This window comes from Nicotiana sylvestris, chromosome 8 (genome assembly GCF_000393655.2).
Source record: "Nicotiana sylvestris chromosome 8, ASM39365v2, whole genome shotgun sequence".
Taxonomy (NCBI): Eukaryota; Viridiplantae; Streptophyta; class Magnoliopsida; order Solanales; family Solanaceae; genus Nicotiana; species Nicotiana sylvestris.
Genome location: NC_091064.1, coordinates 156,262,812 through 156,278,509, shown reverse-complemented (window position 1 = coordinate 156,278,509; position 15,698 = coordinate 156,262,812). Strand labels below are relative to the sequence as shown.

Sequence of the window (15,698 nt, the reverse complement as noted above, 5' to 3'; positions counted from 1 at the left end):
TATTTTTGCAAAGTGGAGGTTGGACCCGATGAGGGTTGCCTACGTATCTCACACCCTGTGAGAATCAAACCTGCGTAGTTCGGGCAAATTAACCGAACTAATTTAAAACATGACTCTTTTCCATTTTTATTTTCAGCATTTCATAAGCGAATAAAAACAATTTCTAGAAACAAGACTCTTTTTTTTCTTTTCAACAAATAAAACAGCCTATTTTTCCAAGTTAAAAATAACAGACTCTTTTTTTCTTTTTCATTTTTCACAGACAATAAAACAACCTATTTTCCCAAACTAAAAATAAATGACTCTTTTCTCTTTCCTTTTTCAACAAATAATGAAGCAACTTATGTTTTTCAAACTAAAACAAAGACTCTTTTTATCCTTTTCTTTTTCAACAACCGACTTTCCAAAAATAAAAGACTCTTTTTTCTATTTTTCTTTGCTTTTTAGTAAAACATTCTTTTTCATTTTCTCAGAATTTCGGCAGAGTTTCGCCAGTAATTGGTCATTGATTTTTTATTTCTAAAATAATCAATTAACTCCCTAACTGATATTTTCTTCTCTTTTTTTTTCTCTTTTCTCTCTTTTTTCTCAATTTTCCAACATTTCCGAGATTCAGAAACCGGTCAACATGCAGGTTCGAAACAAATATATGTACAGAGCAAATAGGATGCATCAGGATGGTCTTTTCATTTTAAGGTTGCTAGTCCTAGACGGACCCAACCCCTGTGTTGAGTCCCCTAAATCAAATGCAACGTGATGCAAATAAGCGTTCCTACTAGGGATCCGGCATGAAGTCATGTTCTTCTATGTTCAAAACCTGGGTCAGTGTTCTAGACTGTGTACCCGAGTGGACAACTCGAGTCGAGGAGGGGGCAACTTACCAGGAACCAAAAGGCCATCCGGCTTCGTAACTTGTCCGGTCTCTTTCTTATTTCAAGGTATGACACTAACAAAATAGGGAGTCTCAACCAGTAAGCACATCCCCGGAGTTGAAGAGAGAAGGGTGTCGGCACAGTTTATATGCAGTTCAGATAATATCAAAGCGGTAACATTGAGCACACTCAGCAAAACATGTAAGAAAATTAGATATAATTAAATACAACAATTTTTCTAAGCTCGAATTCTGAACCCTGAACCAGAGATTCTGGGTTCGATCCCAAGCAGAGTCGCCAGAGCTGTCAAACCTCCTTTTTTGCACCTACACCCCGCAAAAGGGCGTAAAGGAGTTTTTTCAATTAAAGGACATTCGGAACGGGATTTAATTATTAATTATTCAGAGTCGCCACTTGGGATATTAATGGTGTCCCAAGTCACCGGTTGCATCCCGAACCGAGGAAAAATATGAATCTGTTAACAGTCCGCGAACCAGAAATCCGAGTAAGGAATTTTATTAACCCGGGAGAAGGTGTTAGGCATTCCCGAGTTCCGTGGTTCTAGCACGGTCGCTTAACTATTGTATTTGATTTTATCTGATTTTAATACATGCTAGCTCGTGTGCCTTTTATTAATTTTACACCGCTTTTATCATTAGATTTTAAAAAGAATTGCAACGTTGTGGAAATGTGTCTCGGGCCACGTCGCAATCAATGCACCCGTGGTTGTCAACACATTTCGTCATACGTTGAGATTTGGATTTGGGTCGCATAAATGCGCACCCGAATTTAGGAAAGTAATTTAATTAAATCGTGCCTAAAGATGCTAACGTAGTATGATTTTGGGGAACAGCCATGAAGTTCGCTAAACGGCCATCCCAAATTCTAATTATTTCGATAATTATTGGTTGAGGGCCCCACATTTATTTATTTTTGTGCGGTGAGGCTCATCTCAATTGTGAACCTCTTTTCTATCATTATTTATTTTTAAGAATTACGATGTCGCGAAAGCGCGTCTCGAACCACGTCGCAATCAATGCGCCCGTGATTGTCAACACATTTCGACTTCATCGAGATTTGGATTTGGGTCGCATCAATGCGCACCCGAGTTTAAGAAGGTTATTCAATTAAATCGAGCTTAAAGATTCTAATGTAATATGATTTTAAGGAAGACCATGGAATTTACTAAATGGCCATCCCAATTTCTAATCATTTTAATAACCCATTGTTGACAGTCCGCGCATGTGATTTGTTTAGGCGAGGCTAGTAGCAATCCCGAAATATCTACGATTTCCTATTTACTTGTGTATCTCTAAAAGACTAGTTAATTTGGAAATAGATTACTGAAATAGACTAAGAACCAAATTTAAAGGAGAATTGGGCCTGCCTCAGGGCCTTGATGCAGCCCGAACGGCCCAACGAAGATGAATATGTTTCCATTGCAACAATTGATATAATATCAATGAGTCACTACACTGACCATGCATACCTTCATTTTAACAAAAGCCGGGAAACTCAAAAAAACCTAAACGATCTATCCTACCAATTGCCTATCAAGACCTGCTGTTTTTAATGAACTAAGTCAATTATGAATGAGTTTGTCTCATGATTTCCAACTGATTTCAACACCAATCTACTTACCATAATTACGATTTGCCTTCACACAATTTCAGAATCTTAAAACAAAAGCAAACCTTCTACTACACTATAATGTCGAAAATACCAATAATTAAGCTAAATGCAAATAAACTTACTCATGAATTCTCATGTCATGTACATAGGTCTAATTGCTACTGATGACTATTGAAGTCATACAAACTTTCAGATCAGACCAGTCCCATGCTCAAAGCTATTTCAAATGCCCAATTCAACAGTTCAAAATTACGCATCATTCAACATGTAATCGACCCTACTGAACAAGTTTAATTATACACATATCTGCCAATTACATAATAGGAGACTACACTATCAAAAATACAGGCTGCTTTCAGTTGAATAACAGGCCCTGGAACATTTTGTTTCAACTTCAACGAGCACACATCAGTGAGATTCAGGGAAATGTACCTGGAAATTGGAATGTAAATAGAGAAAAGGAGAGGAATCAGCTATTTTCCACGGCAACAGCAACAAACCCAACAGTGTTACACCACAGAAACACAGGCAGATTGCTTTGAAACCAAAAATATAAGCAAATTCCCACAGATCAGTTTAACATACTTCTAGCATACCCCTGACCCTCACAGTTGAAACCAAAAACTAGTGATGAAACTGTGAAGCTGTTTCAGATTTCTCCATATTTTGATGTTATTGTCTTCTGAATAGTTTTTGGAAAATAAAATGCTGATTGAAATCAAAAGCAACAATGAATGCTCCAATTGAGACTTAGAGTTCAAGGCAGAAAGATGGAGAGAGCCCCCTTTCCCAAGGCATTTTATGCCCTTTTATAAGCAAAACCCAAAAAGAATAGATTAGGTTCTGATTTGCCAATCAGTCCCTCCCTATTTTCAATTCAGTCCCTCTAGTCTTATCTTGCTAAGCAAGTAACTGCACTACAACTATTAAAATTTGCACTTGTACCCCATTCTAGAAGGCCCTAAGGTATTCCTCTACCCAAACAATACCTATACTGCCCTTCCATATACTTTGATATTACTATTCCTATCAGAACTACCCTTTTCCATACCCAGATTACCCTTGAAAGCCTTTCAAAATCACTGAACCTACCCTCATCCCTAACAGCTATACCCAATATCCTAAACCATTCTGAGACTAACTAAAATTAATTAACTAGCAATCAGAAACTAACTAATTAGACTGACTGAACCAATTTTGTTCAATTAACCAACTCAAACAAGCTAAACGAAATTAAACTGAGCTTAAGCTACCATGATTAATGTTAAATGAACTTAAAACTAATTCTTAAACCATGAACTCACAATCATTCAACCAAATATCAAGCCCAGAATCAATAGTAATTAACAGAATTTAAACTAACACAATTAAACTTGAAAATTAACAGAACAAATAATGAAACAACAACTGTAAATAATACTTCAATCATGCGAGTAAAAGAAGCAGTTAAAAAAAAAGAAAAACTCACAAAGGCATAAGGGATTCCAGCCAATCATAATCATCTGAATCCTTCCAGATTTTTGACGTGTAACATCCCTAACCATGTGTTCTTACAAGAGAACACATGGTTAAGGATACTACGGTTCGAAATCAAAAAGATTTTGTTTTAGGGTTTGGCCAGAAATTTTCAGATCTAAGATGTGGGCCGTTTCATGGCGATTTGAAAGAAAACAACCACGGATTAGTGTTGAGGAAGGGCCGGGGGTTGTGGGGTGTGATTTTGGACTGATTTGGACAAACTTGTCACCTGGCCGGAAAACTTCAAATTAAGATTCGAAGAGTTCCGGCCTTGTTCGAGTTGAACTAATAGGTGCAATGGAAATAGGAGAGTGAGGGAGATCTGTGGTGTTAATCTCAGGGTGAACGGCATAGTTTGTGTTCACCGCCGGCTAGGGATTTAGGGCGGCGCGGATTAGGGTTTGGGGAGAAGGAGTGGGGTGAAGAAGACGATGCAAATAGGGGTAGGGGGAAGGTTTGGACACTTAAATACATGTAACCTAGTTAGTTCCGGACCGTTGGATTGATGAGATCCAACGGTCCTGATCCAAGGACCCCGAAACGACGCCGTTTCATTTAGAATGGGGGGGAAGACCGGGTAAGGACCTGGGCTGGACTGAATTTAGAAATGTTTGAGGCGTTTGGGCCTGAAATTTTAGTGCATTTGGCCCAAATTTTGGGTCTCAACTAAGACCACTTTTATACTCTTATTATTATTTTTCATTTTCTTGCTTTTTCACAATTTTTATAATATTTTTTATAATTTTTGTAAAGATGTAAGGCTTAACACGAAATCCTGATTGTTTTAAAACAAAGACTAATTAATTCCTAAAATTGTTCAAAAACTATTTTGTGACAAATTCATAATAAAATCATTAAAAATGCAAGAGTGAACTATTTTTTGGTGATTCCTCATGTTTTGTTCTAAACAAATTAATCCCTAATTGATACTAAAAATATAAACTAAAACCTAAATGCAAAACAAAAATGCGTATTTTTGTATTTTATAAAAATTAACACGCACAAATAAAATGCAACAATTATCCGAAGATGACACCAAAACGCACAAAAATTGTAAAAATAAAGAAAAATTATTTTGTTTGGAATTTTGGGAATAATTCATATATAGGGCAAAAATCACGTGCTCACAGAGGGGAACCTCGTATCTCTTGCAAAAATCCAAAAACCCCTTCATGTGGGTAGTCATAGCATCCTCAGGCTCGGGGACTACTACGTCCTTGCCTTCCCATTTATATTCCTCTCAGACCATATGAAGAACGTGTTCAGTAGTGGAGCACATATACCTCGATGCTCCTTCACCCCGGTCCTGTTTTGACGAGGGTTTCTCGATCTTGAAGTCGTCTACAATTGAGTAGCCCTTAGGAATAACATTTTCAAGGGAGGCTCGGGGGCTAGTTCGTCGGAAGCCACGTTGGGAGCAGCCATCTTGAGGATAACTATATCAAGAATAACCGCCTTGGTATCGACGGTCGGTTGGAAAGATGAAGAGGAAGCCTGTTGAGGAGCTGATTTAGATGTTTTGGCCATTTCTATATGAAAAGATTTGAAAATTTGAAGAAAAAAGAATAAGTTTGGAGGATGAAGAGTTGAGTATAGTGAATTAAGGAAAATAAGAATAAGTTTGGAGGATGAAGAGTTGAGTATAGTGAATTGAGGAAAATCTGGGTAAAAACCTGGAGATCACTATAAAAGTTTGAAGAACAAGGATGAAGATGTGAAGGTTTGGAGAAATTTGATGATAACTTGAAAGTTCGAAGGTAGAAGCTAGGTCAGAAAGTGGTAAAAGAACAACCTATAGAAGCTTTTATAGAGAAAGTTTGTGTCGCTTCGCATTCGGAGGCAACCAGCTGATAGTTGACACGTGTCCGAAGTCAGAATGACGCAACTGACGGGATGTTTTGGCTTCTTCGTCATTTTTGTTATAATATACGGGAGAAGGAACCGGAGAACATCTATCATTTCTCATCATTTCGGCAAACCTGTTATCTGAGAAATGAGGGGACTATCTGTATACGGGTAGAACCATGGGTAATGAGCACCCCGGTTTATCGGTGGGGCAAACAAAGTGAGGGCATAACTGCATGGAATCGGAGTTGAAGTTGGGAGTTTCCCGTATCAAGGCTCGAACACAACACACGTTTTCAGAACCATCGAGACCATGCCCTCGACCCGGTCCGAAACCTCAGAGAGAGTTACCGAACAACCTCACACGATTAACAAAGGGCCATGATATCCGTACCCGACCAGATATCACGACGTAAATCTCGGCACGTACCAGCAACGTATAAGTGATTATCGAAAAGGAAGAATTTTTACTTTTCTTAGGATTGTATTTAGGGTAAAACCCCTCTACTATATAAAGAGAGAGTTATTTATTTAATAAACACTATGTAACACGCATACCAAGGCAATATACATATGTTTTCTCTATTTTTACAAGTTATTCAAAGTTCTTGCTTTTGTTCATAAGTTCTTCATAAGCGTTGGCTCGGAACCAAAAATAGGCTTCTTGTTAAGCTTTTAGCCGAGCCTGGACTCACTATCATCACTGATTTGGCAGTTTGTTCTATTTTTTATTTGCTTGTCTAACGTCGTAAATCATTTGTATTGAATCAATCCGCATATCCTTAAAATCACGTATAAATTCAATTGTTATCCATTTTTAAAGGTAACAATTTCGTTGGCTGACCTTTCTACACGAAACACTTAGATAGTTTTTCTACGAGTAATTTTTTTTGTAACATGAATTTCTCCCAGAGAACAGTTATAAATAACGGACCGAGCTTGTAATTAATGTTTGTATCTTTCCATAACATGAATTTTGTGCCACAAATTAATTTCATGTATTTCAAGAATGCATCAAATTTATAATTTTATACTTCAAACGATGTATAATTTGAAAGAGTTTTTCAAAATTGTCCTGCAAGTAAATTTTTTTCGAGTTGATAAACCTTTTAAGATGCATAAACTTGCTTTTTTACAAGAAGAGCATTGGCAGTAGAAGAAATCCGAAAGTAGAGCAAAATCAATTATAGCACAATATAGTTTTTAGAGTCAATTTGCTAAAATAGCAAACTTGAAGCAATAAAGATGAAACAATATAAGATAAAAGGTGTTTAAAAAAGTAATATTATTATTTTTCTTTATTTTTGTATTCATCCAATAAATGATATCTCCATATCTTTTTTAATATATTAAGTTATTTTTGTAAAATATTAATTCAACATTAGTTATTTTTAAGATTTTATATTGTCATTCATCAATTTGTTTTTCTAGGAGTTATAGGGCAACCTCTTCATTCACAACTCTATAAAAGACTAAAGATCATTCAAATTCTTCAACTTATATATTTCATAAATCATTGAAGAATCATGGTAAAAGTATTTTGTAATTCTTATTTTTATTATTATATCACAATAATTATACTAATTTTCATATGATATTCCAACATAAATTCTCAGAAATCACAATAAAGCGTATAAAGACTTTTGTGGGCCATTTTTTTTAAATTAAAGCCAATCACCCAGGTTCTCATCACCTGGAGTGTTGGGGGGGTTTGGCGAGACCCCTACTATGTCTATTCCCACAAAAAAAAAGATTATGTACAATAGAGGGGGGCATGGATCTTACCTCCTGAGAAAAATATATGAAAGGTAAGGTAATGAAAATATATCCTACCTCTAATATCTTACAAAAGAATGTACATCAACTCACAAAAAAATTGGCTTTATCGTACCTAATTCTAAAACTAGGTAGTTTCCATTTATTCAGCTGGAAAGGTCCTTTAGCATTTGTTGGGAGTTGTTGGAAAGTATAGTAATAGCCATTGCTCCCGTTCTTTGTTGCATTTTTTGCCAAAGTATCAGCCATTTGGTTTGATTCTCTGAAGCAGTGTGCAATGGTAACTTCGACATGGTTCATGAGCCTAGTCATGTCTTCAATCAGGCTTTTTAAATGGAGGTTGTCGGTATTTCTAGCAATGAGCATATTGGCTACTATCTGTGAGTCAATCTCCAAATAGAAGTCATTAACCCCTGTTGTATACACCATTGAACTCCTACTTTAGCGGCCATTATTTCAATGCTATTATGGTGTTGTTTTGGACTGGCAAGGAGAATGATATTATCATATCACCTTCTTTGTTTCTAATAATTCCTGCTATTCCAGCTTTTCCCGTTTCTTTTATATAGCTTCCATCAGTATTGATTTTTTTCCTTCCAGTGGGAGATTTTTTCTAGGTTACTTGATGCACTTTTAGAGTCGGGTTCCAATGCTCTCCTTTTTCACAGAACATAGGCCATGGGCATGTAACTCTGCATTTGGGGAAGGCCATACTCAAAGCTGCTTGCATAATCCATATTACTTGATGCTCTATTTTCCTCGGTTGGAACTTCTTTTGCTCGCCATATCTACATGTTATCCAACTTTTCCATATTTCCCTATTGATGGCTAATGGTGCTTCTCGAAGAATGAACTTGTGGATATTGTTCTTAGGCTTCTCGTCTCGCCAATTTTTGAGAACTCTTCTAATTGGCCAGGTTTCATATTTGATGCCCAAAAGAGCTCCGAAGCTATTCCAGAGAAATTTGGCTACATCCCCCTCAATGAAGACATGTTGAATGGTGTCCTGTTTTGGACTCTGACAACACCTGCATCTAGAAATAATTTGATTACCAAATTTGGTAATAATTTCATCAAAAAGAAGCTTACCAAGGTACGATCTCCAAGAAAGGAAAGAGATTTTGAAAGGTATGCAATTGAGCCAAATCTTGTTTAGTGCTTCATTCTTCTGCTTCCTGCTTCTAATCTTCTACCAAGCACTCTTGTTAGTGTAATGGCCGCTAGGTTCAGCATCCCAAATGGCATAGTCATCCTTGTTAGTATCTCCTAGAGCAATGTCTCCGATTTGCAGAGTTGTGTGGTCATCAAGTGCATTAGTCAACTTCGTCATATCCCAACCCTCATCTGTAATGAATTCCCTCACAGTGGTGTTCTTTCTCTTTCTTTCATAGGGAAATAGATCTGCTAAAGTACCTTTCCCCGACCAATTATCCCACCAAAAACTGCAAGTGCCTTTGTTAACTTTCTAGTATATACAACTTTTCCACTTTGTTACTTATTTGAGTCATGTGTTTCCATGCATGTGAATTTCTCGATATCCATTTCTTAGCTACTGGGTGTGACCTGATGCAATATTTAGCTCTAAGGTATGATGCCCATAAGGAGTCTACAGTTCTAAATCTCCACCATCTTTTTATGGCGAGAGTGTTGCTGATGTCTTCCATGGACCTAACACTTATTCCTCCCTCATCCTTAGGGGAACATAGTCCTCCAAGAGCTCCAATGATACTTTCTCTTTTCACCTGCAGAACCCCAGAAAAAGTTAGCAAAATACCTTTCAATCAATTTTAAAGTGCCCTTTGGGGGGCTCATTGCAGATAGAGTATAAATTGAAAGGGATTGGAGAACACTTTTTATTAGGACCATACGTCCCCCACAATTTAAAAGCTTGTCTTGCCACCCATTCAATCTCTTAGCAATTTTGTCCACCATAGGATCAAAGTATGAAAGTTTCTTTCTCCCCAAATATAATGGGAAGCTAAGGTAGTTGAAAGGGAAATTTTAATTCATGAAACCTGTAGCTTCTCTCATTCTATTGATTATATGGGCTCTTGCTTTAGGATCAGTTAGAAAGAAGCTTTTTTCTTTGTTGATTTTTTGCCCAAAATCTTTCTCATATTTGCTAATCTACTTCATGATCAGCCTTATAAAATTGTTGTTACCCCTCACTGAAGATTACTATATCATCCTCGTATGCAAGGTAATTGATTTTGGGGCCCCTTTGGTTTATGTCAAAGAGGCTGAAGTCAGGATTGGAAAGAAGCTTGTTGGGAGACCTAGTTAACACTTCTGCCGCAATGATGAATAAGGAGAGAGATAAAAGGTCTCCTTGTTTAAGGCCTCGTGAAGAGGTAAAAAAGCCATTTCTGGTACCATTGATCACTATAGAGTACCACACATCCGATATCAATCTTCATATAATATCAATTCATTGTTTGGCAAAACCAAATCTTCTCAGCACTGAGGCTAAGAAAGACCAAGATAATCTGTCATAAGCCTTGGTCATGTCTAGTTTCATGATACTATTGCCCCCTCTGTTTTCCTTGCCAATACATTGAATGATTTCTTGAGCAAGCATGATGTTCTCTATTATGAGTCTATCTTTTACAAAACCACTCTGATTATTTGAGATAATCATTAGAAGGAGACCATTAAGTCTGGCTGCCAACACCTTTGAGATGATCTTAGTTGTGAAATTAGCCAGATTAATGAGCCTAAGTTCAGAGAAGTTAGCTGGAGACTCCACTTTTGGTATAAGAACCAAACATGAATGAGAGTAGAACTTAGTAAGGTTTTTGCCCCTAAAAACTTCCTGAACAAAGGCTATGATGTCTTCCTTAATGATCTCCCAGCAGCTTTGAAAAAAAACTCCATTGAAGCCATCCGGACCAGCTGAACTATTGTCATTCATACTGAAAACAACATTTTTGAGTTTACTCATTGTTAGAATAGCAATCAAGGACTCATTCACCTCTGTCGAAATACAATTAGGGATGCATTCTAGGAGTTGATCATTCATGACTGGATCCTCCATGTTAAACAGACTTTCAAAATGATTTATGGAGCCTTTGCAATTTTGTCGTCACCTTTGACCCACCTGTTTCTGTGATTTTTGATTCTATGGAGATACAATCTTCTTCTTTTGTCTCTAAGCACACTGTGAAAATATCTAGTATTGTAGTCTCCTTCCTGGAACCATTTTATTTGTGACTTTTGCCTTAAAATGCTTTCCTGTACTCCAAGCCATTTAACGTACTCCGTATGAGCTTTATTTAGTTCTTCCCTGTTGTCTTCAGTGTTCATGTGAAGGTCGAGTTCTTCAAGTTGTTGCACTTTTGCTTCCCAATTATTGAACTGGTCGTAGATGTCTCCTAAGCGTTCCCTAGACCACTGGCCAAGCCTTTTACTAAGGACCTGTAGTTTTCATTTCAATCTCCACATAGCATTACCTGTGACCTGTGTGCTCCAATTGTTCTGGACAACCTCTAAAAAATCTGGTTGTTGCACCCAGAGATTAAGGAACCTGAAATATTTAATCACTTCCTGCTTCTCACTGTGACATTTCATAAGGAGAGGTAAATGATCCGAACCAGTCCTTACTAAATGCCTAAAATAATTATTATGAAAGTTTTGCATCCATTTATCATTCAAAAGAATTCTGTCGAGTCTTTTCCAAATTCTTTTGCTGGGTCTTCGATTGTTGCACCAAGTAAACCTAGGTCCAACGTAGCCTAAGTCCACAAGGCCACAATATTCCATAGTAGCAGTGAAATCAATGTTTTTATGAGCTCAATGAGGTCTGCCTCCCAGCTTCTCTTCTGAGTCCATGATTATATTGAAATCTCCTCCAATGCACCATGGGCCAGTAATGTTATTGCTAATGTCTTCAATATTGGCCCAAGATCTTTTTTCTCCCTGGCAGTACACTTTACATATACAGCAGTAACATGGATATCACTCATGTCATTGTCTTTAATACGTAAAGTGAGTTGTTGATCCTCGTTTGCAGCTATATCCGCCTGACAATTCCAGAAATACCATATTTGGCCATTGGTATTTGCTAGGCAGTGTTGAAAGCCCAAGAATTTCTTGTGGCCCTCAATATTTCCACTATCAATGAAAGGTTCAAAGATAGCAACAAAGTCATTTTTGTTGATGTTAATCAATTTTTTTAATCTGTGAATTGCTTTTTTGGACCTTACCTCTCTAATATTCCAGAAAATTGCACTAATCATGGAAAAACTAGAGGTTTAAGGTTCTTATTTTAGCTCCTTTCCTATGTGGACAGGAGAGTTTTTCTCTTTGACTCTTTTTCCTTTTCCTCTCTGTCTGCTTCTTCCTCTATCATTAGGTGAGCAATTACCTTTTTCAGTCTCCTCTTCGTTTTGAGTATTCCCTGAGTTCCCTGCATTTTCTCTTTCTATATCTTTTCTTGGTTCTGTATGTACTTCATCGAGTTGCTGTAGATTTGCTCCTTCCTCTAAATTTTTTTTCCTGTCACAACTAGACGTATTGTTACAGCATAAGTCCACAACCAATTGGATTGGTGGTGCATTTTTTAGCTCAGTGTCAATACTACTTGTCTGAAAGTTTGGAGTCTATGTCCCCTCTCCCTTGTTTCAAATATATCCTCTTCACATTGTTTTCTTCTATAATACATTTCATCTTGTGTACTCTCCAGGTGCCCTTGGTCAGAACTCGCACTTCTTTCTTTATTTTCACCAGAATCACATATGATATTGCATCCATTGTTGCTCTCCGCCATTTCTTGTGAAGTAGTTGTGGTCATTACCTTGTTAGGCTGTCTTTTATGAGCTTCCCTACTTTGTTGATCAAGTTGTTATCTTCTGGAATTGTCCATTTATCCTTATCCAGCGTTTCTGTAGAGAAATTCTCCTTGCCTTGATTTTTCTTTGCTTGTTCATCATAATTCTATTCAGTGAATTCTTTAAGCAATTATTCAACCACTGTATTAGGAGGGATTTGTATTTTACTTTTGTTGTTCATGTTATTCTTCTTCTTACTCTTTCTTTGCACAGCAGCAGTTTTGAAAAGGACTATACTTTTTTTGTGCGGCATTTTTATTCCTCTTCTCTTGTTTACACTTCTTGTTGATTATTCTCTCTTTGCTGATCGATTCATCTTCTTGTTCTTTTTCATGATCAGAGTTCTTCTTCTTTTCATCTTGATCCTTGGCTTTTTCCTCCTCCTTTCTTTTTTTCCTGTTTCTCTTCATGTTGGGAACTTGCCATTGATTCTTGTCATTAACTTCCTTGGTATTCTGCCCAAAACTAATACATTTGTTAGAGGTACTAGCTTCTCCACTTTCCTTATTCTGCTGATCCACCTGTTTAGCTGGATCCCATTGGTTTTACTAGCTTCCAATTCTTTTTGATTCCTAGTCTCTCCTTGTTTTTTTCATTATTGTCGTTCTTCTCTTCTAATCCCTTATCCTTGGCTTCCTTTTCCTTTTGTCTTTCCTTCTCCAGAATTTTATATTGAACTACTGAATGGCCCAAAATCCTGCAATGTTTACAGTATTTTGGAACTCCCTCATACTCCAATTTCTGAGTGAATCCCTTTAGAGGGTTGGATTCATCCTCCTGCCTAAACCACACAGATTGAAGACGCGGCTTTGTTAGATTCACCTCCACTCTGACCTTGGCCATCCCTAGTCTAGTTCTGTAGTCCGTGGCTAAATCCATTGATAGAGGAACACCAACTGGGCTCAAAATCTGCTTTATGTAATACCACATATGGCAGTGAAATGGAAGACCCAGCAGAAGTACCCAAATTGGTGCTATTGGGGAATCCTCCTCCCGTCTAAAATCCGGAGTCCATTTTTGTAGCCACATGACCATTCCATCAATTTCAATAGATTGTCTATACCATACAGTCTTTCAGTCTTCGTCGTTAGTAACACCAATGAAGATAGTGCGGAAATCATAGGCCCCAATTTTGACCTCTCCTTTAAGAGAGATTTTCTCTGCGAAAACAGACTTAATCCTCTCAATATTTGGGCGATTTATTAGAAACTTGCTGATGACAATGAATTTACATTTCGCGGTCATCACACCATAGTAATCGGTAGATTTAAAGATGATAGCAGGCATGCCGTTATGGGTAGTGATCCTTGCCTTGACATTCGGATCCCCCATTAGTTTACTTTTAGATTTTGCAGAAGCTGCTACTGCAAATGCATAATCGACCTTTTGATGAATTTCTTTCTCAGAGTTGGTCACCATCATAGTCGGGGCATTGGGAATTATTTGACACGCCGGTTGGGTGCCCGTCGGCGTGCCCATTAGACGGTGCATGGCACCACTCTTCCTAGAAAGGGAAATTTAGTTACCGTTGGGGGGAAGTAACGTTTATTGTACGGAGAGATTCATTTTTCTAGTGAGAGAAATTATTTTTGTTCAAGTGACTTTTGTGGGGCATTTCTTCAATTATTAAGCTAGATAAATTGGATCAACATTCATATTTTTTAAGAACTTGCACCTTATTCTTTAATCTTTTTTCAATAAACTACAAGAAATTACTTATTTTGTGGAGGTCTTTTTTTCAATTTGTGGCGATTTTTGACCCCCACAAAATGAATTATGGGGGTTTTAAAAAATCCCACAGTTATCTTCGCCACGAGCCATTTTGCGATGATTTTTTAAAACCTCCATGACAACCGCCACAAAATAAATTTCTAATCTGTGACGGTTTCTAAAGGCAAGTAGTGGCAGTTTATAACCTTCACAATGCTTTAAAAATAATAATTTGTGGGGATTCATAACCTCCGCAATATAATCTCAATTGTTAAAAAAAATTAGTGATAGTAAATACTTCCTATTGTTGAAAATTATTTTTTTTCTATACAAAAATTTAAATACTAAAATTTAATAAATGAATTATATGCTTACATGACGTTAATCAAATTCTAATGAGACGTTTATGAACAAACATTGAAAATCCAAAATCATATCAAACTAAAGTAGTAATACAATAATCCAAACATTGCATAATTTAGTGCGGTTCCACAAAAAATAAATATAATAAAAATTCTAAGTATTTGTTTGGTGATTGGTACTGCATCCATCTAAGGATACTCTACATCCACGAGCGAAGTAGGCGCACTCTCCATGACACTTTGCTGAAACAATGAAAAAAAGAGTATTTTATTAGAAATTGATAAAAAAAATTAGCAATACACAACCCGTTACAAGAAAGAAGTAAACTAGATTGAACACAAATATGAGAAAAACCTTTCGATCAACGTTGGAGATGAGTAGGTCGGAAGGTACAGAAGATCACTATACGAGTAAAACAAATGAAAACAACAAATAAAACGAATTAACAACTATAGTAAAACGAATCTTCTTTGTTATTATCTGTTTTGTACCTTTTGCCTTGTGCAATAAGCTGGTTGGCTAATGATCCCACGCTGTCAGATTAGACGGAGAAGGAACCATTAATTTTTCCCTTTGTAGAGAAGATGATGAAGAGAGGGTGTCAATATATAACTTCCTCCATCTCCTGAAAGAACTCGTGAGTGGAAGAGAGGGAATTTGAGCCCTAAATTAACTTCAGAGAACGTGCATTAAGAAGTTGGGCTCTGAGTAAATTGAGTCTTTTACCTAATTATCACCTAATTGTAAAGTAAATTTGAAGCTGGCATTCTAAATTTGTCTTTTTGCAGCTTACTTTTTCTCTATTTTATTCTTTTTTTACCTTTAAAAAATGAAACATGAGAAAGTAAAACTAAAGTGATAATATTCATGCCTAAACATAGTTAAATATCTGAATCTATATCTATGTTATATTAAAAAGAGGATAGTGAAGCATGGCATTAAGCCAAGTTGCTTATTGAGAAAATGTCACTTGGTACTTTTAAAGAATAATCTAAATAGATTTAGACAAATCTAATCTAATAAGTATTAAGACAAATTAGTTTTGGTCAGATTCAATTAATGGTAAAATATCAATCAAGATTGACACAAATATTTATAGTAAATAGATTTTAAAAGCTTTTCTAAAATAAGGATTCTTATAGTTAGAAACATTACA

At 36.6% G+C, this 15,698-nt stretch overlaps 1 long non-coding RNA gene across 1 annotated transcript; it reads right to left on the bottom strand.

Annotated features, from left to right (window-relative positions):
* Positions 1–14,582: 14,582 nt before the first annotated feature.
* LOC104226927 (uncharacterized) lies at positions 14,583–15,205 on the bottom strand. The gene is made up of 2 exons (XR_710966.2): positions 15,034–15,205; positions 14,583–14,784 (listed from the first exon to the last, which is right to left on the bottom strand). It is a non-coding gene; the product is annotated as an uncharacterized lncRNA (long non-coding RNA).
* Positions 15,206–15,698: the final 493 nt, after the last annotated feature.